The following is a 24,539-nucleotide window of genomic DNA, read 5'->3' as shown; positions in this document are numbered from 1 at the left end:
ATCTTGATTCCAGCTTGTGTTTCTTCCAGTCCAGCGTTTCTCATGATGTACTCTGCATATAAGTTAAATAAGCAGGGTGACAATATACAGCATTGACATACTCCTTTTCCTATTTGGAACCAGTCTGTTGTTCCATGTCCAGTTCTAACTGTTGCTTCCTGACCTGCATACAGATTTCTCAAGAGGCAGGTCAGGTGGTCTGGTATGCCCATCTCTTTCAGAATTTCCCACAGTTGATTGTGATCCACACAGTCAAAGGCTTTGGCATAGTCAATAAAGCAGAAAGAGATGTTTTTCTGGAACTCTCTTGCTTTTTCCATGATCCAGCAGATGTTGGCAATTTGATCTCTGGTTCCTCTGCCTTTTCTAAAACCAGCTTGAACATCAGGAAGTTCACGGTTCACATATTGCTGAAGCCTGGCTTGGAGAATTTTGAGCATTACTTTACTAGCGTGTGAGATGAGTGCAATTGTGTGGTAGTTTGAGCATTCTTTGGCATTGCCTTTCTTTGGGATTGGAATGAAAACTGACCTTTTCCAGTCCTGTGGCCACTGCTCAGTTTTCCAAATTTGCTGGCATACTGAGGGCAGTACTTTCACAGCATCATCTTTCAGGATTTGAAATAGCTCAACTGGAATTCCATCACCTCCACTAACTTTGTTCGTAGTGATGCTTTCTAAGGCCCACTTGACTTCACATTCCAGGATGTCTGGCTCTAGGTCAGTGATCACACCATTGTGATTATCTGCGATGTGAAGATCTTTTTTGTACATTCTTCTGTGTATTCTTGCCACCTCTTCTTGATATCTTATTAGTTAACTTGAACCCCTTTTTTATGTCCTTATTGGCCATCTGTATTCTTTGGAAAAATATCTACTGAGATCCTCCACCCATTTTTTTTAATTGAGTTGTTTGATTTTTTTGGTTATTGAGTTGTAGCAGTTCATTATATATTTTGGATATTAACCCTTCTCAGATATATAATTATTTTCTTCCAGTCAGTAGGTTGCCTTTTCATTTTGTTGATTCCGTTTTGGCTTCCTTTTCTGTGCAGAAACATTTTAGTTTAATGTAGTAGTCCCACTTGTTTAGTTTTGTTTTTGTTGTAAAAAAAAAAAAATCATCACCAAGACTAATATCAAGGAGCTTATCACCTGTGTTTTCTTCTAACAGTTGTATGAATTCAGGCCTTATATTCAAGGCTTTAACCAGCTTTGAGTTAAGTTTCACTTACAGTGTAAGGGAATGGTCCAGTTTCATTCTTTTGCATGAAGCTATCCAGTTTTCCCAGGACCATTTATTGAAGAGGCTGTCCTTTTCCCATTGTATAGTCTTACCCCCTTGTCATATATTGGTTGGCCACCTATTGGGTTTATTTCTGAGCTCTCTATTCTGTTCCATTATTCATATGTCTATTTTTATGCCAATAACATACTGTTTTGATTCCTATAGCTTTTTAATATAGTTTGAAATCAGGGAGCATGATGCCCCAGTGTTGTTCTTTCCCAAGATTGGTTCGTCAAGGTATTTTGTGTTTTCATGCAAATTTTAGGGTTGTGTGTTCTGTTTCTGTGGGAAATGCCATTGGAATTTTGATAGGGATTGCATTAAATCTGTTCATTGGTTTGGGTAGTATGGATATTTTAACAATGTTAATTCTTCCAATCTATAAACATTAAGTATCTTTCCATTTACAGGTATCCCCTCTCTTTGAAAGTGTGCTTTGTGCTACTTTGCTTTTACCAAAGACCTACTACATTAGTATGTGTTCTCACTAACTGAAAGAAACCTGAAGAGGATCTTTGCTTTTATTAAAAGGTGAAAGTGGAAATAGTGTTCAGTGTTTGTTGTGTAGAAAGCCCTTATCGAGGCAGTGAGAGTGGCACCACCAATTTCCTGCTCCAGAAACTGCACTCAGCATCTCATCATCAAGCTATCATAGCTTTGAACTGTGTCTGTGAGCATCTGTAGCTTATCTAAATCTATTTTTCACACCCAAGTAAGATGTGTCCCAAGGTAATTGCGTCTTCTCTTTACACTATTTCAGCTTACAAAAGGTTTCATAAGAATACTCTACTTTTGGACAGCAGAGGAAACCTGTATTTGTATATTCTTCAGTTTCTTTTATTAACATATTTTAGTTGTCAGTGAACAGGTCTTCCACCTCCTTGGTTAGATTTATTCTTATTTTTTTCTTTTTGATGCAATTATAAGTGGGATTGTTTTCTTAATTTCTTCTTCTAGGATCACTCTTACTGAGATGCAGTGGGACGTGTCCCTGGCCTAATCATATATGCCCTGCTATTTGCCTCATCATCATCCCCTCAGCATCCTTGGACTCACCCTTGAGAAGAGGGAATATGAAAGTTAATAAGTCACAAAGACTGCAAAGTGGAGCAGCATGGTGGTGTGATAGGAAGGAAGAGAAAGGGAAAGAAGGAGCCAGAGAGTTCTAGCACTAACAGAGCCTGGGGACCATCTTATTTACTGGGACCATATTATATGAGCCAGAAATCTGGACTTGTGGCATCGCTAGAGGTTTTGGAACAGCTGCTGTATGAGAGACCATCTGAGAGGTAATAAGTGTTAACATTATGGGTAATATTAGCTAACTTCTATGTCATAGCCACTGTTGCAAGATCTTTATATACTTAACTTCATTCAGTCTTTATAATCCTCTTGTGAAAACTAGACACTATTGCTCTCTCATTTTACAGTTGGAGAAATCAAGGCTTAGAGTGGTTAAGTAACTTTCCTGAGGTCACACAGCTAGTAAATTGCAAAGTAAGTATTTGAACCCTGAAAGTTTGAGTCTAGGGCGTTGACCACCATACTCACTGCCTAGCTAACATATATGACTACTTTCCTAGTTGATGGAGACAATAGGGTGGAATTTGGTATGATTTAGATAAGCTTTGATGAATGGTTTCTGTAATCTTGGTCCAAGCTCCTACTCAATGCAAACATTGTCTCCACATTTGGCACCACTAGGTCTTTAGCTGGAGAAGGCAATGGCACCCCACTCCAGTACTCTTGCCTGGAGAGTCCCGTGGATGGAGGGGCCTGGTGGGCTGCAGTCCACGAGGTCTCTAGGAGTTGGACACGACTGAGCAACTTCACTTTATTTTTTCACTTTCATGCATTGGAGAAGGAAATGGCAACCCACTCCAGTGTTCTTGCCTGGAGAATCCCAGGGATGGGGGAGCCTGGTGGGCTGCCGACTATGGGGTCGCACAGAGTCAGACACGACTGAAGTGACGCAGCAGCAGCAGCAGCAGCAGCAGATCTTTAGCTGAAGAGCCTTAAGAATGGAGAACTCACCACCTCAATTTCATAAAACTCTAAGGTTATTTATTGCTGCATAATAAGCCACCCCCAAACTTTGTGGCTAAAAGGACTTATTCTTTCATGCTATTCTATAGGTTGACTGGTTCTTCTTCATGTAGATGCAGTTGGCTGGGGTCACTCACATGACTGAATTTACCTGGGAACTCAGCTGGAGTGTCTTGGTTCTCTATCATCATGTTAACTCTTCCTCACGAAGTGTCTCACCTTCCAGGGCCTCTGTATGTGATTCTCTTTCTCTGCCTCACAGCATGGCTTGGACTTCCTCACAGCACGGCAGCTGGGTTCCAAGAGGAACTTATGACCTCTGCTTGTATCACACTTGCTAATGTTCCATTGGCCAAAGGAAGTCACATGGCCACGCCCAGAGTGGGAGGGGGCACACAAAGCCTAGAACCCTGGGAACAGTGTTTTCTAAGGGGTCACCAATAGATTTACCATAGGTGGCTTCTATTAGAATTGCAACAGCAAATGCCGACTCTTCTTTGTCAAAGACAAAGCTGCTGGAGATGGCATTTCCTTCCCACACTTCTTCTGGATCAGGCCATATCTGAGTCCTTTGTCAGCTTGTATTCTCTTAATTAACCTGAATCAACAGGTAATAAATACATCACTTACTCATTTTGCCTTGGATGGTTGGCCTTTAGTTTTTCCCGGTTGACTTGTGGATTTATATAGTATTTTGGTATTCAACTGACCTGTTGATACTGGACATCATGCTGGAGGAACTGGCACTCAGACATTAAAGTGAATGTCATAGGACCCCACAGGTTCACCAATAGCAATAGGAGATGGCAATAAAATCTCCTAAGGTCTCATGAGATGTGCTAGCTTCTGCCTCCTTGATGCTACCCCATGACCTGCACAGACCACAGCTTTTGAAAGAGGTGGCATGACAAAGATCATAGGAAAAAGAATTAAGTGAAAGAAATGGCATGTAAGGTCTGGCAGCAAATGGAACTGTTTCCCCTGCTAGAGGACTAGGCACGTTACCTCTGAGTGGGGTCCTCTGAGGCAGGGTCTGGGTGGGAGTGATGGAGATGCCTCTTACAAGCACCAGCTTCCAGGAAGTTGGACCATTTTTGGAGGCAAGAGAATTTGAACTGGGCATTCACATTTATTTCTGTCTCTTAATGTTTTTCTTCGTGGCTAAATTATTTCTTAGAACCATAGTTATTTCCACTCCAGCCAAAAGGAGCTTTGTCATGTAAATTCTGCTGCTACTGCTGCTAAGTTGCTTCAGTCGTGTCCGACTCTGTGCGACCCCATAGATGGCAGCCCACCAGGCTCCCCCGTCCCTGGGATTCTCCAGGCAAGAACACTGGAGTGGGTTGCCATTTCCTTCTTCAGTGCAGGAAAGTGAAAAGTGAAAGTGAAGTCGCTCAGTCATTTCCGACTCTTAGCGACTCCATGGACTGCAGCCTACCAGGCTCCTCCGTCCATAGGATTTTCCAGGCAAGAGTACTGGAGTGGGGTGCCATCGCCTTCTCTGTCATGTAAATTGGGTACCTACAGTTCAATCTTGTGATGACTCATGTAGGCCTGGGATGGCTCCAGCCTTTAACCCTCTTCTCCCTCAGTGCTGGCGTCAGGAAGGACCCCCGCAGACCTCCCTCAAGGCTTGAAGGTATCCTCCTCACTGTCACTCTTTCCTGTGCCCTTGCCTGCTGGCCCTTGTTGCTTTCTGAGTGACAGGGAGGGTTTAGCCCCGATCTTTCTGGTTCTCACCAGCCAGGAGATGTTTCTCTAGGCCATGCCGTGGGAAGGTCTCACTTCATTCATTCACTCGTTCATTCATCCAGTTAATGTATATTTAGTGCTTCTCATATGCCAGGCCCTTCTCTTCTCACGGAAACTTTACACAGCTCAGGAGCAATAACAATAGTTACTATTGTTAGTTCTCGTTTATGGATGAGGAGACAGAACCTTGGAAGGGTTAAGTAGCTTGCCTGAGAGCATATGGTTAGTGGACAGCATTGCCATACTGGGACCTAGAGTCAGAATCCAGGCAAGCGACTTCCATGTCAAGCTTACACCATGGGGCTGGTCGGGGTCTGCCCAGTGCGGCTCCCCTAGACCGCACACAGAGCAGAAGAAACCAGATTACAGTGAACACAAAGGGCTTCCTGGAGGTGGTGTGTGGCCGAAGGCCAGGAAGGACCAGGTGGGGAGAGGGCCACTGGCTGCTTGACTGTGTAATGGCATTAGATCTTTAGCATCACAAGGCAAAACTCCATTGTGGGGCGCCAGAGTGGTAGGAGAGTTGTTAGTGACCCTGCATGAGGTCTGCTGGTGGGAATTTGGTTCATCATTACTTTTTGAGCTCTTATCATGTGCCAGGCACAAGCCTTGCCCCAGGCATACCACATCACACCAGCTGCCTCTGTGTGCTCTGCTCTGGCCTGGGTCTCTTGGCTCTGCTTTAGTTTTCTTTCATAGCTTACATCCCTCTCTCCCTAGATGCCCATCTTTGTGCTAGAGGCTCCAGGACATGCCGACCAAAAATCCCCAAGCTTCTGGTTCCCTGCAGTCCGTATAGCAGAGCTCACTCTAGTCAGGGTCTCCCCTTCCCCTTGTTCCCAGTCCTGGCCTGGACAGTTTCTGTTCACCAGGGTTTCCCCTGAACTCAGCTGAGCTCCAGCCCATGTGAGTCACAGGTTGGGAATCAGCTGAAGGCTGGTCGGTCAGGCCGAGCCCATAATAATGCATCAAAGCCTTTCTCCCCTGGATGAACCTGCTGAGCCCTCAGGGTACAGGCAGGGTGGTGCCAGATATCACAGAGGGATCAGCAGGTCCCCTGCCCCAGGGAGAACAGTGTAGCTCCTACAGCCTTTCCCACCCCCTGATGTGCACGGGGTCCCCAAGGGCTTGGAACCAAAAGGTCCTCAGAGTGAGTGACCCAATAAATGGGTAAACTGAGGCAGGCTTAATGTAACTCCAAAGCCCATACACCCTCCAAAAAAGAACAAAAGAAGTTTGGCTTCCGAATATTTATTTGGAATAACTATTTATTCTGTCTGTTGCAACTGGAAAACTTAGAAGCCATTTTATTTTCAGCAACCATACAAATGTTGTGTGTTCTCACGTTTCTAGTTTTGTTTTTATTGTGAATCTCCTTTCCAACTCCCAGGGAAGACCACTATAATATCTTCAGTGCTTAGACTAATAAAAGTCAAGCTCCAGCCTGGAGATCCAGTCACAACCACAGGAGCACAGAAGGGCAGAGCTGGGAGGGCCTGTGGAAGTGATCCGTCCACCCTACCCCACTCCCACCCTGGAACAGAACAGCCTGGGCCATCCAGGCCCATTTAGACACTCCCTTCCGATTCCATGAGACAAGTCTTGGCGTGGGAATGGGGAGCCTGAGCTAGTGGAGGCTCTGCTCTCCTAGCCCCCGATTTATCTTCGGCTGCAGTGAACACATGCTGTCACAGTGCCCACTCCCCTTCCTTACCCCCAAGAGCCAAGCAATCACCGGATCCTCCCACCATCTCCAGACTCTCACCCCTCCCTCCTCCCATCATCTTTGCTTCATCCCCCAGTTCCATTTCACTGGCCACAGCAGCCAATTAGAACCTGAGGCTGGCCTTTCCCTTCCCAGAAGGGGTTCAGCAGCTCCCTGTGACCACATAGCCCAAACCTGTCAGGGCACTCAGGGTCTTCCTTGGCCTTCCCAGCCTCCCTGCTCCCCTCCCCTCCAGAAACGGAACAGGAGGCCTCTCTCCAGTGGCTCATTTGCCTGCCCACCTCTCTCTCCATCCCGGGGTATCCCAGGGCCTGACATATTCATGAAGTCCTTCAACAACAGTTTGTTCAAAGAGTGAAGGAAAGAGAATTCCCCAGCAGTCCAGTGGACTAGGACTTGGCCCCTTTATTGCCGAGGCCCAGCTCACAGTAGGCTCAAATAAGCAAGAGCCGAGTGAATGGACCCTGTCCTCTTCCTTTCTTTCTCCCCACTCTCCTTCCTGTCATTCTCCTTCATCACTGAGAATCCTAGTCATGGGTCACACCCTATGATCTGCTCCCCAGGGGCACTTCTGCCAACGTTTCAGCTGCTTCCTGGTTGGTCCTCTCATCTCCAGCCCAGCAGAGCAGAAACCGATCGCTTGCAGGTGGTGGTTGAACGAGATCATAAACGGAACAGTGGCAAGGGATGTAGAGTTGAACTTTCATTTGATATTCCACCAAACCTAGAGAGGAGAATGTCACTTTACAGAGGAGAAGACTTGGGTTCAGCGAGGTTGGGTGGTTTGCCCATAGTCATACAGCAACTTGTTAGAGCCACCACAGGAAAAAAAAGTCTCTAATGACAAATCTTTGCACTGTCTTTTAGCCAGACAGGGGGTCAGGGGTGGTGGGGTCCGGGGTGCTCAGAGACTGCAAAATAGATCTTGGTCTTTGGGTAGGTTCATGCTGCATTCACTTTGCCAGCTTGTTCTTCCAAAACTGCTGCTTCCCAGGGCTGCTGATCACTGGGAAAGGAACACAATGTTATCACTGAGTGAGGAGAGAGACAAGCTCAGAACTGGGAAAGGAAATAAAATTCTTCTTAGAGAAGGCCAGATGGGAGGTGGCTCCCTCTGACCCACCTGGAAGTACAAGGAGGGAGCCCCCCTCCCCAAACTGCCACATGTGCTTCCTCACCAGCTGCTAGAGCCTCTCCAGTCCCTGCCCTTCCCCTTCTCCCCAGAGGCCTTCATCTGCCTGATAAAGGTCCAGCTCTCAGAGGCATTCAAGGCCTTCTCTGATCCCACCGTGACTATGGGTGAGATACATTCTAGACCTATAGCAGTGGCCTTTGGGGCTGAAACCCACATAACACCTCAAGCGCCTGCCAAAAGGACTGTGGGATTTGCTTGTCCTAACTTGTCTCATCTCCCTGGGAATAGCTGAACCAAAAAAAAAGCACAAATTGAGGCTATCTCCCCACCCTGCTTCCTTTGCCTAGGCTGCCCCAGGGAGAAAGACTCAGAAAGGAAGCCTGGATGGCACTTGTCTCTGTCTCGTCCTGTCTGTATCACTGTCTGGCTTTCTTCCCTTCTTTGGCCTCAGTTTATCCTGCCAAATAAGAGAGTTTGACCAAATCATTTCTAAGAGCCCTTTCTCCTCCAAAATGTACAAGTGAGTACACATCCTTCTTTGGGTGGATTGGAATCATTCCTTTCCAACGTAAGGCTTCACCTTTAAAAAAAACTTTTTTATTAGAATATAGTTAATTTACCACATTGTGTTAGTTTCAGGTGTACAGCAAAGTGAATCAGTTATACATATCACATATCCGCTCTTTTTCAGTTTCTTTTCCCGTATAGCTAAGGTGTCATCTTTAAGGAGCCATCCCCAGAGGTTTCACTGTAAAAACTTGGCATTGACCATGAATTTTGAATCGCTATGTCCACAGGTCATCAAGTCTTTTGTCTTGCCTTTTGGACTGACAATAGCAAACCTTTCTCTCCAGTTTGCAAACATGGCCATTTCCTGCCTCTCTGTGGGAACCTCTGCTCTGGCCAGATGCATTTTCATTGTCCCCAGCACGCCTGTATGATCTCATCTCTGGGATCTTTCTAATTCCCTCCCCTGCCTGTCCAGATCCTCACTGTCCTTCAAAACCTTTTCTGACCATGACCTACAGGAGTGGGTTGTCTCCTCTCATCTCACATAGTGTTTATTTCTGTTTCATGTCACCCACTCATTTGTTCATTCATGCATGCATTCAAGTTTTTGAATGCCTACAGTGTGCTGGGGATGGTAGGGTACTCAAAGCTGCAAAGACAAGGTCATTGTCCTGATGGAGCTTTCCAGCCTAATTGGATTAATGCAGCATGGACACGACTCCAACCCAAAGCTGACTGCAAAAAATGTCCAAGAAAAGTACATATACAGGGCCACTATTGAGAGAGAGAGAGCAGGGAGAGAGAGGGTATTCTTTCTGGAGACCTAGTAGTTAAGTCGGAGAAGGCAATGGCACCCCACTCCAGTACTCTTGCCTGGAAAATCCATGGACGGAGGAGCCTGGTGGGCTGCAGTCCATGGGGTCACTGAATCGGACACGACTGAGCAACTTCACTTTCACTTTTCACTTTCCTGCATTGGAGAAGGAAATGGCAACACACTCCAGTGTTCTTGCCTGGAGAATCCCAGGGACGGGGGAGCCTGGTGGGCTGCCATCTATGGGGTCGCACAGAGTCCAACACGACTGAAGCGACTTAGCAGCAGCAGCAGCAGCAGCAGCAGCAGCTAAGTCAGGCCCTTGGAGGAAGGATATAATTTGGACTTGGAGAGAAGGAAGAAGAAGGCGTTCAGGGGAAAGCTGTAGTGAAAGCAAAGGCCTGGAGGTGGGAAAGCCCAGTCTGTGTATGGGGGAAATTGGCCCAATTTGGCAGGGGCCGAGGGGAACTCAGTGGAGTAGAAAGAGGTAAGGCCACATCAGGAAGAGCCTTGAATGCCAGGCTGAGGTTGGAGAAATCTCTTGTAGGGTGCAAGGTGCCTTGGGTGGGAGGTAAGGTTACATGCTGGAAGGGGTATTCCAGGGATGGATCTTGTACCAGTGATGGTGGGAGAGGTTAACAAGCAAGCAACAGCCGGAAGCTGAGAAACAAGCCAGTAAACTGGGTGTATGGCCCCGAGTGCAGGCTTCAGGCTGTTCAAAGGGGCTGAGTTCCAGAGTGGAGCATGGCAAGGGAAAAGGTTGCCTTGGAGAATAAAAACACCCTCTCCCTGGACTTCCCTGGTAGTCCAGGAGTAAAAAATTCACTTGCCAATGCAGGAGACATGGGTTTGATCCCTGGTCTGGGAAGATCCAGACTAAGCCCAAGCGCTGCCAACTACTGAAGCCCACACACCCTAGAGTCAGTACTCGGCAGTGAGAGAAGCCACCACAATGAGAAGCCAGAGCACCGCACTGAAGAGACGCCCCGGCTCGCCGCAACTGGAGAAAGCCCTCGCACAGCAGCGAAGACCCAGCACAGCCAGAAATAAAAAAATAAATGATTTTTAAAAAGACTCTCTCCCCATTACCATGGTCGTTTCCCCGTCAAGCTTATAACCAGATTTCTAGAAGTGGAAGAGTCAGCCTGCCCCCACCTCCTGTCTTTAGCAACAGAAGGAAACTTGAAGACAACTTCACCTAGAACCCTGATCATTTCTGAGAAAGCTGTTGCTTGCTTACGTTAACTGCCGAAGCTCCCATGACCCTGTGCAACAGAACTGAGGGCAAAACCAGCTTTCTTAAGCTCACGATGCTACAAGTGGCCGCACTCAGCTGTCTCAACCAGTTAAGACTGCACAAACCTGTCTACAGCTTTCCAGATGATAAAGCTGATGAGATTTTTATGATAAAACGTGCCTCTCACTGAGCCCTTCTCCTCTCCTGGAAGAGAAGGGAAATGAGGCTTGGCACATCATCATCCCGTCTGGCAGAAGTCACAAGACAAGCAAATAATTATTATTTAAAACCAGAGCATCTTATAATTTATTCATGAATGCCACACATTCTGTATTAGATCTTCCACTTCAATTTAGTTGTATTCTTTGAAGCAAATTTATAAGATTTGAATTATTCAGAAACTGCTCCCAGGCCAATAGAAGAAAATACTTCAGCTCCAGAAAGGCTCACGCTGCACGAGATGGTACTGAAGTGTGAGGGCTCTGAAACCAGAACCATCCAGGCTCAAATTCTGGCTGCACAACCTCGGGCCAGTTACTTGGCTTATCTTTGCCTCAGTTTCCCCATTGAAAAAGCGAGGATGACAATAGTAGTATCTACTTGATAGAGTTGTTTTCAGGATAAATAATATATGTAAAGGGCTTCCCTGATAGCTCAGCTGGTAAAGAATCCTCCTGCAATGCAGGAGACCCCGATTCGATTCCAGGGTTGGGAAGATCCCCTGGAGTGCATGGCAACACACTCCAGTATTCTTGTCTGGAGAATCCCAATGGACAGAGGTGCCTGGTGGGCTACAGTCTATGGGGTCGCAAAGAGTTGGACACGACTGAGCCACTAAGCACTGCACAGCACGATACATGTAAAGTACTTTGAATTCTATTACATGCTATGTAAGGGTTTGCTACAGTTATTTCAGCATTTCAAATGGTAAATATTCTGTCCTGTTGTCCAGATAGCAAGTATCCCTCAGCTGATAGCACAATGAAAACCTTTAAGTTTCCTTGATTTTCTACCAATTTTGTGAGGAAAAGTACCATCAGAAGAAGATTGATTGCTCCAGGTATGAGGAGGAAACTTGGTTTAAGACGGGATGGTTTTGCAAAAATAAACAAATGGGACCTAATTAAACTTAAAAGCTTTTGCACAAAAAGGAAACCATAAATAAGATGAAAAGACTACCCTCCGAATGGGAGGAAATATTTGCAAACAAAGCAACTGACAAAGGGTTGACTTCCAGAATGTAAAAACAGCTCAAGGAGCTCAATTTAAAAAAAAACAAACAACCCAATCAAAAAATAGTCAGAAGACCTAAATAGACATTTCTCCAGAGAAGACATACAGACAGCCAACAAACACATGAAAAGATGTCCAACATCACTAACTGTTAGATGCAAATCAAAACTATGATGAGATATCATCTCACATGGGTCAGAATGGCCATCATCACAAAATCTGCAAACCATAAATGCTGGAGAGGGGGTGGAGAAAAGGGAACCCTCTTGATCTGTTGGTGGGAATGTAAATTGATACAGACACTGTGGAGAACGGTATGGAGGTTCCTTAAATAACTAAAAATAGAACTACCATGTGACCCAGCAATGCCCCTGCTAGGCATATACCCAAAGAAAACCATAATTCAAAAGCACACATGTCTCCCAAAGTTAATTGCAGCAATATTTACAGTAGTCAGGACATGGAAGCAACCTAAATGTCCATCAACAGAGGAATGGATAAAGAAGGTGTAGTACATATATACAATGGAATATTACTCAGCCACCAAAAGTAATGGAATTAGGTTATTTATAGAGATGCGGATAGACCTAGAGACAGTCATACAGAATGAAGTAAGTCAGAAAGAGAAAAACAAACAAATATCATGTATAGGGACTCCCTGGTGATCCAGTGGCTAAGAATACGCCTTGCAACGCGGGGGATGCAGATTTGATTCCTGGTGGTGGAACTAGGCTCCCACATGCCTCGGAACAACTAAGCCCGTGCACTACAGCTACTCAGCTCATGTGCTCTGGAGTCCATGTACCACAGCTAGAGTCTGTGCATGGACTGCAGACAAAGATACAACTGAGATCCCTGTGCCACAACAAGGACCCATCACAAATAAATAAATTAAAAAAAATTTAAACCCCACAAATATCTATATTAATGCATACATGTGAAATCTGAAGAAAATTGATATAGATGATCTTATTTCCAAAGCAGAAATAGAGACACAGACATAGAAAACAAACGTTTGAGTACTGAGTGGGAAAGGAGAGATGGGGTGAATAGGGAAATTAGGATTAACATTATGCACTATTGGTATTATGTATAAAATATATAACTAAAGAGATCCTATCTCCCATAAAACTCTACTCAGTGCTTTACTAAATGGGAAGGAAATCCAAAAAAGAGGAGATACATATATCTGTATAGCTGATTCACTTTGCTGTACAGTAGAGATGAACACGATGTAAAGCAACTAAACTCCAATAAAAACTAAAAAGAAAAAATTTAAATACTAAATTAATTGTAAAATTGTGATGTTGCTGTTAGAATTATTATTATAGCTTTCATTTTTGTTCCCTTCACCTGCATCTGTATTAAGGCAGAAAGGAAACTTTCCTATTTAGGAACTGGGTAATTTACATGATAGAAGCAATACATGCTTACTGTAGAAAGTATGGAAAATAAATGAAATTATTTTAAAAATTTATAATTTTACCTCTTAGAGAAAGCCACTCAGTTCAGTTCAGTCACTCAGTCATGTCCGACTCTTTGCGCCCCCATGGACTGCAGCATGCCAGGCCTCCCTGTCCATCACCAACTCCTGGAGTTTACTCAAACTCATGTCCATTGAGTTGGTGATGTCCATCTCATCTTCTGTTGTCCCCCTTTCCTCCCACCTTCAATCTTTCCCAGCATCAGGGTCTTTTCAAATGAGTCAGCTCTTCCCATCAGGTGGCCAAAGTATTAGAGTTTCAACTTCAACATCAGTCCTTCCAATGAATATTCAGTACTGATTTCCATTATACTCGTTCTTATTTACTCTGAAGTATCTTAATGCTTAAGGTTTTCATATAGCTTTTATTCTCTTTTCTGGGGCAAGGTCCAAGCTGGGGAGACCTATATATGGAAAAAGTTAATTAAACTTGATTTTTTCATGTTTAATTTTATTAAGAAAATGGAATATTTAAAATATTCAGACTTTATTGCTACTAATATATGAAGAAAACAATAAGTTAGCTATGTTTACAATGTCATTTGAGAAGAACTTTCAAATATGTGTAATTCCTAATATGCCACAATATTAAAAATGGCTTTAATTTCATATAATTTATTTCATAACCATTATGTAAATCAACAGTTTTTGAAATAAATGGCTTTTTAATGACTATAAGAGAGTAGATGATTTTGGCTTTTGTTTTCTAAAAATTTATAAGCCCCATTGATGTGAAGGTTTTTAATATCCATCTAGCCAAAAGGAACAACAGATGCTATAAGACACTGAGTTAGATATAAATTGTTGTTGTTTTAGTCACAAAGTCATATTTGACTCTTTTGTGACCCCGAGGACTGTACCCTGCCAGGCTCCTTTGTCCTTGGGTTTTTCCAGGCAAGAATCTTGGAGTGGGTTGCCATTTCCTACTCCAGGGAATCTTCCCATCCCAGGGATGGAACCCTTGTGTCCTGCATTGGAGGCAGATTCTTTACCATTGAGCCACCTGGGAAGCCCATAGACATAAATAGGAGAGTAATAAATAAAATATGGAAAACTGCAACAGTGAAACATAAGTAACTACCAGTACACTCCAGTGACGTGGATAAATCACACATGCATTATGCTGAGAGCAAGAAGTCAGCCACAAAAGGGCACATACTGCATGATTCCATTTATATGAAGTTCATGAACAGGCAAAACTAATTTGTGATTGTGGAGGTCAGAACAGTTATTTCTGAGGTGGATAGAGATTGGGAGCAGGCATGAGGGAACCTTTCAGGGTAATGGAAACTTTATATTGAGTTGGGCATGGTTACACCAGTGTATATATATGCAAAAAGTCATTAAGTTATACACGTAAGATATGTGTACCTTACCATATGTAAAATGTACTTCACTAATGAAAAATAAATAAACACAGACAATCTTGTCTCTAAAAATAACACTTTAACATTTTATATGTTTATGTTAGGGGAACCACTGACTGAAACCACCTGCCCTGGCCAGGGAAGATATTAGCTACTTGCATGAGTTATCTTGCAGCAGGAGGTCCTGGCAAAGAATGTGAAACTAACAAGCTACCACCAAACCAGAAAACGTCAAAAGGAGAGAGGAGAGTCCAGTCCATATGTCCTACCAATCTCCCAGAATCCTTCTGGCTGGAATCCATCTTGGCTGAGTGGTGCTGAGCCACTAGGAAGGAGGAGCCTGAGTCAGAGTGATTGGCCAGAGACAACCTGGAAACTAATCCCATCACCATAAAACCGGAGACCTAGCCACAAAGCAGAGCAGTCCTCCTGCTCTGAGTAAGCCACATAGAGTAAGCAGTCCTCCTTACTCTACTGCTCTCCGCCAGGCACCCCTTCTCAATAAAGTCTCTTGCTTGGTTAGCACTTTTCTCCTCAGACAATTCATTTCTGAGTGTTAGGCATGAGCCCACTCTCAGGCCCTGGAAGGGATCCCCCTCCCTTCCTGTAACATTTAGAGCCTAATTTTCCTCTTGCTTACATGCATGTTTGTGACCATGTGGTTCTTGAAAGTGTTAGTCGCTCAGTCAAATGTCAGACTCTTTGTGACGCCATGGACTGTAGGCCTACAGGCTCCTCTGTCCGTGGAATTCTCCAGGCAAGAATACTGGAGTGGGCTGCCATTCCCTTCTCCAGGGGATCTTCCAGAACCCTGGGATTGAAACCAAGTCTCCTGCATCAGAGGCAGACTCTTTACTCTCCTGAGCCACCTGAGAACATTTCAGTAAAAACTTTTTTATTTCTCACAGTATCTACTCTATTCAGATAAAACAAAATGCCTAACTTAGATTTTAGGTTAAGACAGAAATCTTTAGTCATTTGTAGTGAGTGTGAATGACAAAGAGATAGGCTATTAACTAGCAAAATCCAACTCTAAAAATACATTTAAGGGCATGGTTCTCTACTAATGACTCCCCCTGACAAAACCATTACTTGGATATCAGTGAATGAACTAAAAATAGAAGTGAGAAGAGTTTGAGCCCTTTTTGCAATGGATGGATGTTTGTGAGACTATTAAGTGAAAAGGATTCAGAAACAAGGGGATAAATGACATGCTAATTTGGGATTGAATGGAGTAACAGGACAATCTTGGAAATACAAGAATCCTGCTTAATGGGACTTGCCTATTTGCAATTCAATAAACCAACATAGTTAAATTCAAAGAGATAAAGGCTTTAAGCATTCAGAACAAAATTACAGAAATAAATTTGTTAAAGAAGACCGTATGATACACCCACTGCAGTTGAGATGAGGGTCACTGTTCCACATCTGACATCTTTAACTCTTGAGCCTTGGGGTTGGCATCCCAGGGGACACAGAATCTACTGACTGGAAGCTAAAATCAGCCTTGGAGTGGGTTCAGAGAGACTCTGTTCAGACTTGAGAAGCTAAAGCACATGTTCAAGATCTAAAATATCTTACCGCAAGGGCATTTTCAAAGACACTGGTGACTGGGGAAAAAAATACTGTATTTAAAAAAAAAATTAAAGGAGGGTGGGACGAATTGACAGTAGCATTGAAACATATATATTGCCATGTATAAAATAGACAGCTAGTGGGAAGCTGCTGTAGAACACAGGGAATTCAACCTCATGCTCTCTGACAACCAAGAGGGTGGGATGGGACTGGGGGAGTGGGAGGGAGGTTCAATAGGGAGGGGACATATATATACTTATGACTGATTCACATTGTTGTATGGCAGAAAACCAACACAATGTTGTAAAGCAATAATCCAATTAAAAAAATTTTTTTTAATTGAAGGAATGGAAACAATGAAGAAAAAGTGACATGATGGTAAGGTGCCAGGGACAGGTGTGTTTAAGCCTGTGGTCCCGGGAGCAATTAATAATAGTGCATGCTTTCTCTCTCACAGAGTCTGGATTTGAGCGATAGATCAGTGTCTGGATTTGAATGGTAAGTCACATGATCATTCTACCAAAGAGAGGAAATTAGCCAGAGGACTCTTCTGCCATTTTCAAATGGTGCAGACACATACCCCAGCCTGGCTGGCTGCCCACCGTGTCCCTGCCCTGCTGAGAGGTCCTCACCACCTCTGCCTCGCTGGGTGTTCAGGATGGCCGGAGACCCATGCTCAGCTCCTGCGCTGCTCTGGTGCCACCTACAGGCTGTCTGGGGAAAGTGCCTCTCCCTTCCCTGCCTCCACCCTTTGCACAGCCTTGAACTTGGCCAAAAGAGCGTCAGAGCATGAAAACAGGGCCTATGAGGTGGGCAGGAACCAGGAAGAGAAGCCCAGTTTATGGAATTAGAAGGGTCCAGCTGGAACCAACACAGCCAAGTTCCTCCTCTTCCTACTCACCCCTGTCCTGCCTATGTTTATGTACAGAAAGTTGAGGCCTAATTCAGAGATTTTTTTTTTTTTTCATTTATTTATTTTTTAAATATAAATTTATTTATTTTAATTGAAGGCTAATTACTTTACAATATTGTATTGGTTTTGCCAATACATCAACATGAATCCGCCACAGGTGTACACATGTTCCCCGTCCTGAACCCCCCTCCCTCCTCCTTCCCCATACCCTCCCTCTGGGTCATCCCAGTGCACCAACCCTGAGCATCCTGTATCATGCATCGAACCTGGACTGGCGATTCATTTCACCTATGATATTATACATGTTTCAGTGCCATTCTCCCAGATCATCCCACCCTCGCCCTCTCCCACAGAGTCCAAAAGACTGTTCTATACATCTGTTCTATACATCTCTTTTGCTATCTCACATATAGCGTTATTGTTACCATCTTTCTAAATTCCATATATATGCGTTGCTGCTGCTGCCACTGCTGCTAAGCTGCTTCAGTCGTGTCCAACTCTGTACGACCCCATAGACGGCATCTCACCAGGCTCCCCCATCCCTGGGATTCTCCAGGCAAGAACACTGGAGTGGGGTGCCATTTCCTTCTCCAACACATGAAAGTGAAAAGTGAAAGTGAAGTCACTCAGTCGTGTCCGACTCTTAGCGACCCCATGGACTGCAGCCTACCAGGCTCCTCCATCCATGGGATTTTCCAGGCAAGAGTACTGGAGTGGGGTGCCATTGCCTTCTCCAATATATGCGTTAGTATACTGTATTGGTGTTTTTCTTTCTGGCTTACTTCACTCTGTATAATAGGCTCCAGTTTCATCTACCTCATTAGAACTGATTCAAATGTATTCTTTTTAATGGCTGAGTACTACTCCATTGTGTATATGTACCACAACTTTCTTATCCATTTGTCTGCTGATGGATATCTAGGTTGCTTCCTTGTCCTGGCTATTATAAATAGTGCTGCGATGAACATTGGGGTACACGTGTCTCTTCCAATTCTGATTTCCTCGGTGTGTATGCCCAGCAGTTGGCTTGCTGGGTCATATGGCAGTTCTATTTCATTTTTTAAGGAATCTCCACACTGTTCTCCATGGTGGCTGTACTAGTTTGCATTCCACCAACAGTGTAAGAGGGTTCCCTTTTCTCCACACCCTTTCCAGCATTTATTGTTTGTAGACTTTTAGATAGCAGCCATTCTGACTGGCGTGAAATGGTACCTCATTGTGGTTTTGATTTGCATTTCTCTGATAGTGAGTGATGTTGAGCATCTTTTCATGTGTTTGTTAGCCATCTGTATGTCTTCTTTGGAGAAATGTCTATTTAATTCTTTGGCCCATTTTTGATTGGGTCGTTTATTTTTCTGGAATTGAGCTGCAGGAGTTGCTTGTATATTTTTGAGATTAGTTGTTTGTCAGTTGCTTCATTTGCTATTATTTTCTCCCATTCTGAAGGCTATCTTTTCACCTTGCTTATCATTTCCTTTGTTGTGCAGAAGCTTTTAAGTTTAATTAGGTCCCATTTGTTTATTTTTGCTTTCATTTCCACTATTCTGGAAGGTGGGTCATAGAGGATCCTGCTGTGATGTATGTCGGAGAGTGTTTGCCTATGTTCTCCTCTAGGAGTTTTATAGTTTCTGGTCTTACATTTAGATCTTTAATCCATTTTGGGTTTATTTTTGTGTATGGTGTTAGAAAAGTGTTCGTTATTTTACAAATGGTTGACCGGTTTTCCCAGCACCACTTGTTAAAGAGATTGTCTTTTCTCAATTGTATATTCCTGCCTCCTTTGTCAAAGATAAGGTATCCATAGGTGCGTGGATTTATCTCTGGGCTTTCTATTTTGTTCCATTGATCTATATTTCTGTCTTTGTGCCAATACCATACTGTCTTGATGACTGTGGCTTTGTAGAAGAGCCTGAAGTCAGGCAGGTTGATTCCTCCAGTTCCATTCTGCTTTCTCAAGATTGCTTTGGCTATTCGAGGTTTTTTGTATTTCCATACAAATTGTGAAATTATTTGTTCTAGCTCTGTGAAAAATACCATTTGGTAGCTTGATAGGGATTGCATTGAATTGGGTAGTATACTTGTTTTCACTATATTGAGTCTTCCGATCCATGAACATAGTATATTTCTCCATCTATTAGTGTCCTCTTTGATTTCTTTCACCAGTGTTTTATAGTTTTCTATATATAGGTCTTTTGTTTCTTTAGGTAGATGTATTCCTAAGTATTTTATTCTTTTCATTGCAATGGTGAATTGAATTGTTTCCTTAATTTCTCTTTCTATTTTCTTATTATTAGTGTATAGGAATGCAAGGGATTTCTGGGTGTTGATTTTATATCCTGCAACTTTACTATATTCATTGATTAGCTCTAGTAATTTTCTGGTGGAGTCTCTAAGGTTTTCTATGTAGAGGATCATGTCATCTGCAAACAGTGAGAGTTTTACTTCTTCTTTTCCAATTTGGATTTCTTTTTCTGCTCTGATTGCTGTGGCCAAAACTTCCAAAACTATGTTGAATAGTAGTGGTGAGAGTTGGCACCCTTGCCTTGTTCCTGACTTTAGGGGAAATGCTTTCAATTTTTCACCATTGAGGATAATGTTTGCCGTGGGTTTGTCATATATAGCTTTTATTATGTTGAGGTATGTTCCTTCTATTCCTGCTTTCTGGAGAGTTTTTATCATAAATGGATGTTGAATTTTGTCCAAGGCTTTCTCTGCGTCTATTGAGATAATCATATGGCTTTTATTTTTCAATTTTTTAATATGGTGTATTACATTGATTGATTTGTGGATATTGAAGAATCCTTACATCCCTGGGATAAAGCCCACTTGGTCTTGACGTATGATCTTTTTAATGTGTTGTTGGATTCTGTTTGTTAGAATTTTGTTAAGGATTTTTACATCTATGTTTGTCAGTGATATTGGCCTGTAGTTTTCTTTTTTTGTGGCATCTTTGTCAGGTTTTGGCATTAGGGTGATGGTGGCCTCATAGAATGAGTTTGGAAGTTTACCTTCTCTGCAATTTTCTGGAAGAGTTTGAGTAGGATAGGTGTTAGCTCTTCTCTAAATTTTTGGTAGAATTCATCTGTGAAGCCATCTGGACCTGGGCTTTTGTTTGCTGGAAGATTTCTGATTACAGTTTCAATTTCCGTGCTTGTGATGGGTCTGTTAAGATTTTATATTTCTTCCTGGTTCAGTTTTGGAAAGTTGTACTTTTCTAAGAATTTGTCCATTTCTTCCACGTTGTCCATTTTATTGGCATATAATTGTTGATAGTAGTCTCTTATGATCCTTTGTATTTCTGTGTTGTCTGTTGTGATCTCTCCATTTTCATTTCTAATTTTATTGATTTGATTTTTCTCCCTTTGTTTCTTGATGAGTCTGGCTAATGGTTTGTCAATTTTATCTATCCTCTCAAAGAACCAGCTTTTGGCTTTGTTGATTTTTGCTATGGTCTCTTTTGTTTCTTTTGCATTTATTTCTGCCCTATTTTTTAAGATTTCTTTCCTTCTACTAATCCTGGGGTTCTTCATTTCTTCCTTTTCTAGTTGCTTTAGGTGTAGAGTTAGGTTATTTATTTGACTTTTTTCTTGTTTCTTGAGGTATGCCTGTATTGCTATGAACCTTCCCCTTAGCACTGTTTTTACAGTGTCCCACAGGTTTTGGGTTGTTGTGTTTTCATTTTCATTTGTTTCTATGCATATTTTGATTTCTTTTTTGATTTCTTCTGTGATTTGTTTGTTATTCAACAGTGTGTTTTTCAGCCGCCATATGTTGGAATTTTAATAGTTTTTCTCCTGTAAATGAGACCTAATCTTACTGCATTGTGGTCAGAAAAGATGCTTGGAATGATTTCAATTTTTTTGAATTTACCAAGGCTAGATTTATGGCCCAGGATGTGATCTATCCTGGAGAAGGTTCCGTGTGCTCTTGAGAAAAAGGTGAAATTCATTGTTTTGGGGTGAAATATAGATATCAATTAGGTCTAACTTGTCTATTGTATCATTTAAAGTTTGTGTTTCCTTATTAATTTTCTATTTCGTTGATCTATCCATAGGTGTGAGTGGGGTATTAAAGTCTCCCACTATTATTGTGTTATTGTTAATTTCCCCTTTCATACTTGTTAGCATTTGTCTTACATATTGCGGTGCTCCTATGTTGGGTGCGTATATATTTATAATTGTTATATCTTCTTATTGGACTGATCCTTTGATCATTATGTAGTGTCCTTCTTTGTCTCTTTTCACAGCCTTTGTTTTAAAGTCTATTTTGTCTGATATGAGTATTGCTACTCCTGCTGTCTTTTGGTCTCTGTTTGCGTGGAATATCTTTTTCCAGCCCTTCACTTTCAGTCTGTATGTGTCCCTTGTTTTGAGGTGGGTCTCTTGTAGACAACATATATAGGGGTCTTGTTTTTGTATCCATTCAGCCAGTCTTTGTCTTTTGGTTGGGGCATTCAACCCATTTATGTTTAAGGTAATTATTGATAAGTATGATCCTATTGCCATTTACTTTATTGTTTGGAGTTTGAGTTTATACACCCTTTTTGTGTTTCCTGTCTAGAGAAGATCCTTTAGCATTTGTTGGAAAGCTGGTTTGGTAGTGCTGAATTCTCTCAGCTTTTGCTTGTCTGTAAAGCTTTTGATTTCTCCTTCATATTTGAATGAGACCCTTGCTGGGTACAGTAATTTGGGCTGTAGGTTATTTTCTTCCATCACTTTAAGTATGTCCTGCCATTCCCTCCTGGCCTGAAGAGTTTCTATTGAAAGATCAGCTGTTATCCTTATGGGAATCCCCTTGTGTGTTATTTGTTGTTTTTCCCTTGCTGCTTTTAATATTTGTTCTTTGTGTTTGATCTTTGTTAATTTGATTAATATGTGTCTTGCAGTGTTTCACCTTGGGTTTATCCTGTCTGGGACTCTCTGGGTTTCTTGGACTTGGGTGATTATTTCCATCCCCATTTGGGGGAAGTTTTCAACTATTATTGCCTCAAGTATTTTCTCATGGTCTTTCTTTTTGTCTTCTTCTGGGACTCCTATGATTCGAATGTTGGGGCATTTGACATTGTCCCAGAGGTCTCTGAGATTGTCCTCATTTCTTTTAATTCGTTTTTCTTTTTTCCTCTCTAATTCATTTATTTCTCCCATTCTATCTTCTACCTCACTAATCCTATCTTTTGCCTCCATTATCCTATTTGTTTCCTCCAGAATGTTTTTGATATCATTTATTGCATTATCCATTATATATTGACTCTTTTTTATTTCTTCTAGGTCCTTGTTAAACCTTTCTTGCACCTTCTCAATCCTTGTCGCCAGGCTATTTATCTGTGATTCCATTTTGTTTTCAAGATTTTGGATCATTTTCACTATCATTATTCAGAATTCTTTATCAGGTAGATTCCCTATCTCTGCCTCCTTTGTTTGGCTTGGTGGGCATTTATCCTTTTCATTTACCTGCTGGGTATTCCTCTGCCTCTTCATCTTGTTTATATTGCTGTGTTTGGGGTGGCCTTTCTGTATTCTGGCCATTTGTGGAGTTCTCTTTATTGTGAAGTTTCCTTGCTGTGGGTGGGGTTGTACGGGTGGCTTGTCAAGGTTTCCTGGTTAGGGAAGCTTGTGTCGGTGTTCTGGTGGGTGGAGCTGGATTTCTTCTCTCTGGAGTGCAATGAAGTGTCCAGTAATGAGTTATAAGATGTCAATGGGTTTGGAGTGACTTTGGGCAGCCTGTATATTGAAGCTCAGGGCTATGTTCCTGTGTTGCTGGAGAATTTGTGTGGTATTTCTTGCTTTGGAACTTGTTGGCCCTTGGGTGGTGCTTGGTTTCAGTGTAGGTATGGAGGCGTTTGATGAGCTCCTGTCGATTAATGTTCCCTGGAGTCAGGAGTTCTCTGGTGTTCTCAGGATTTGGACTTAAGCCTCCTGCTTCTGGTTTTCAGTCTTATTTTTACAGTAGCCTCAAGACTTCTCAATCTATACAGCACCATTGATAAAACATCTCCTTTCAAAGACAATGGGCTGCTTTTCTGGGTGCCTGATGTCCTCTGCCAGCATTCAGAAGTTGTTTTGTAGAATTTACTCAGCGTTCAAATGTTCTTTTGATGAATTTGTAGGGGAGAAAGTGGTCTCCCCATCCTATTCCCCTGCCATCTTAGGACCGCCCCCCTAATTCAGAGATTTGATTGGTAGGATTGTGAAGTATTTAGCTGGAGCCTTCCTGGTACTGTTCTCTCCATCCCATTTCCACATACTTCTTGCCTCCCATCTTTAACAAATATATTAGGATGGTGGAGGAGGGAGCTTAAACTTAAAAAGCTCCTCCTGTGAGCTGAGCACAGAGTGGGCACTATACATACATTACCCCCATCCTTGCAAATGGTGAGAAGTAGGTGGTTTACTCAACAGGGATATAGGATTGGAATGGGCTAGTGACTTGCCCATGGGCCCTCAGCTGGAATTTGAATGCAAGAATCTTTGCCTCCAAAACTGGTACTCTTTTCAAGCCTCTGACTCGAGCATTATTTGCAAAATGCAAAGTACCCCATAGAAATCTAATATGATTCATAATAAGGCTGGACTGCAAACAAAAACAAAAAGAGTCTTTCCTTTGGGCTATAATTTTCTCAACAAACATATCACTCTGTATAACTTGGGATATCTCTTAGGAAAATGAATGCAGCATGATTATGAATGCAGTTTGTATGATAAACAATATCTGTTCCAACGTGAGATCTTGTGGATCTTAGGTACTGAAGATAAGAAACTGTTGTGTTGGACATTTTATTTCTTTATAAAATAACTGGGGGGCTCAGGGCCCTCAAATTCCTTCTTGTCTGACCAGCAAACTCTTTTCTTTGAGTAAATAGTGTTTCTCTCCTATTATGAATTGAATGGCGTGTTCCCTCCCTGTCTTCCCTAACCTTTTCATAAGTTGAAGCCCTTCAGATCCTTGAAGGTACACCCTCCCACCTCAGGACATTTGCACATACAATTCTTTCTTCCAGAAATACCTCTCCTAGAATAGTGAACTCCTGCTCAAGTCTCCTTTGATTGGGATATTGACTACCCATCACCTCAACATAGATTTCCTACTAATACGCCCTTGTATCTCCTTATACTTTTCCAGTTAAATAAGCTTGACCAGGTGATTCATGGCCATTTCTCTCACTAGACTATAAGCTCCATGGCAGCAAGAACTGGGCTAGTTTTTGTGCACTATTGTAACTCCAGTGCTTAGCACTATATTTGGCACAAACTAGGGGCTATTTGGGAGCTTCCTGGCTGTCTCTAGTGGTAAAGAACCCACCTGCCAGTGCAGGAGATGTAAGAGACCCAGGTTCGATCCCTGGGTTGGGAAGATCCCCTGGAGAAGGGAACAGCAACCCAGTATTCTTGCCTGGGAAATCCCATGGACAGAGGACCTTGGCCAGACTACAGTCCATAGGGTTGCAAAATGTTGGACATGATT

The 24,539-nt window shown here is 42.7% G+C and overlaps 1 long non-coding RNA gene across 4 annotated transcripts in view; it reads left to right on the top strand.

The window, feature by feature from the left end:
* LOC123330798 overlaps positions 1-24,539 on the top strand; it is a 57,684-nt gene that overhangs the window by 25,172 nt on the left and 7,973 nt on the right. For 2 of the 4 annotated variants that reach the window (XR_006546968.2, XR_006546969.2), the window contains 3 exons: positions 1,698-1,818; positions 2,245-2,576; positions 16,623-16,663. This is a non-coding gene — a long non-coding RNA (uncharacterized LOC123330798). Of the gene's footprint in view, positions 1-1,697; positions 1,819-2,244; positions 2,577-14,694; positions 15,223-16,622; positions 16,664-24,539 lie in introns of those variants that run through there. The other 2 variants (XR_006546971.2, XR_006546970.2) reach the window with 2 other exon arrangements.

This window comes from Bubalus bubalis, chromosome 20 (assembly GCF_019923935.1).
Source record: "Bubalus bubalis isolate 160015118507 breed Murrah chromosome 20, NDDB_SH_1, whole genome shotgun sequence".
Classification (NCBI taxonomy): domain Eukaryota; kingdom Metazoa; phylum Chordata; class Mammalia; order Artiodactyla; family Bovidae; genus Bubalus; species Bubalus bubalis.
Note: the sequence above shows the minus strand (reverse complement) of the source record. Positions and strands in the feature narration are given on the sequence as shown.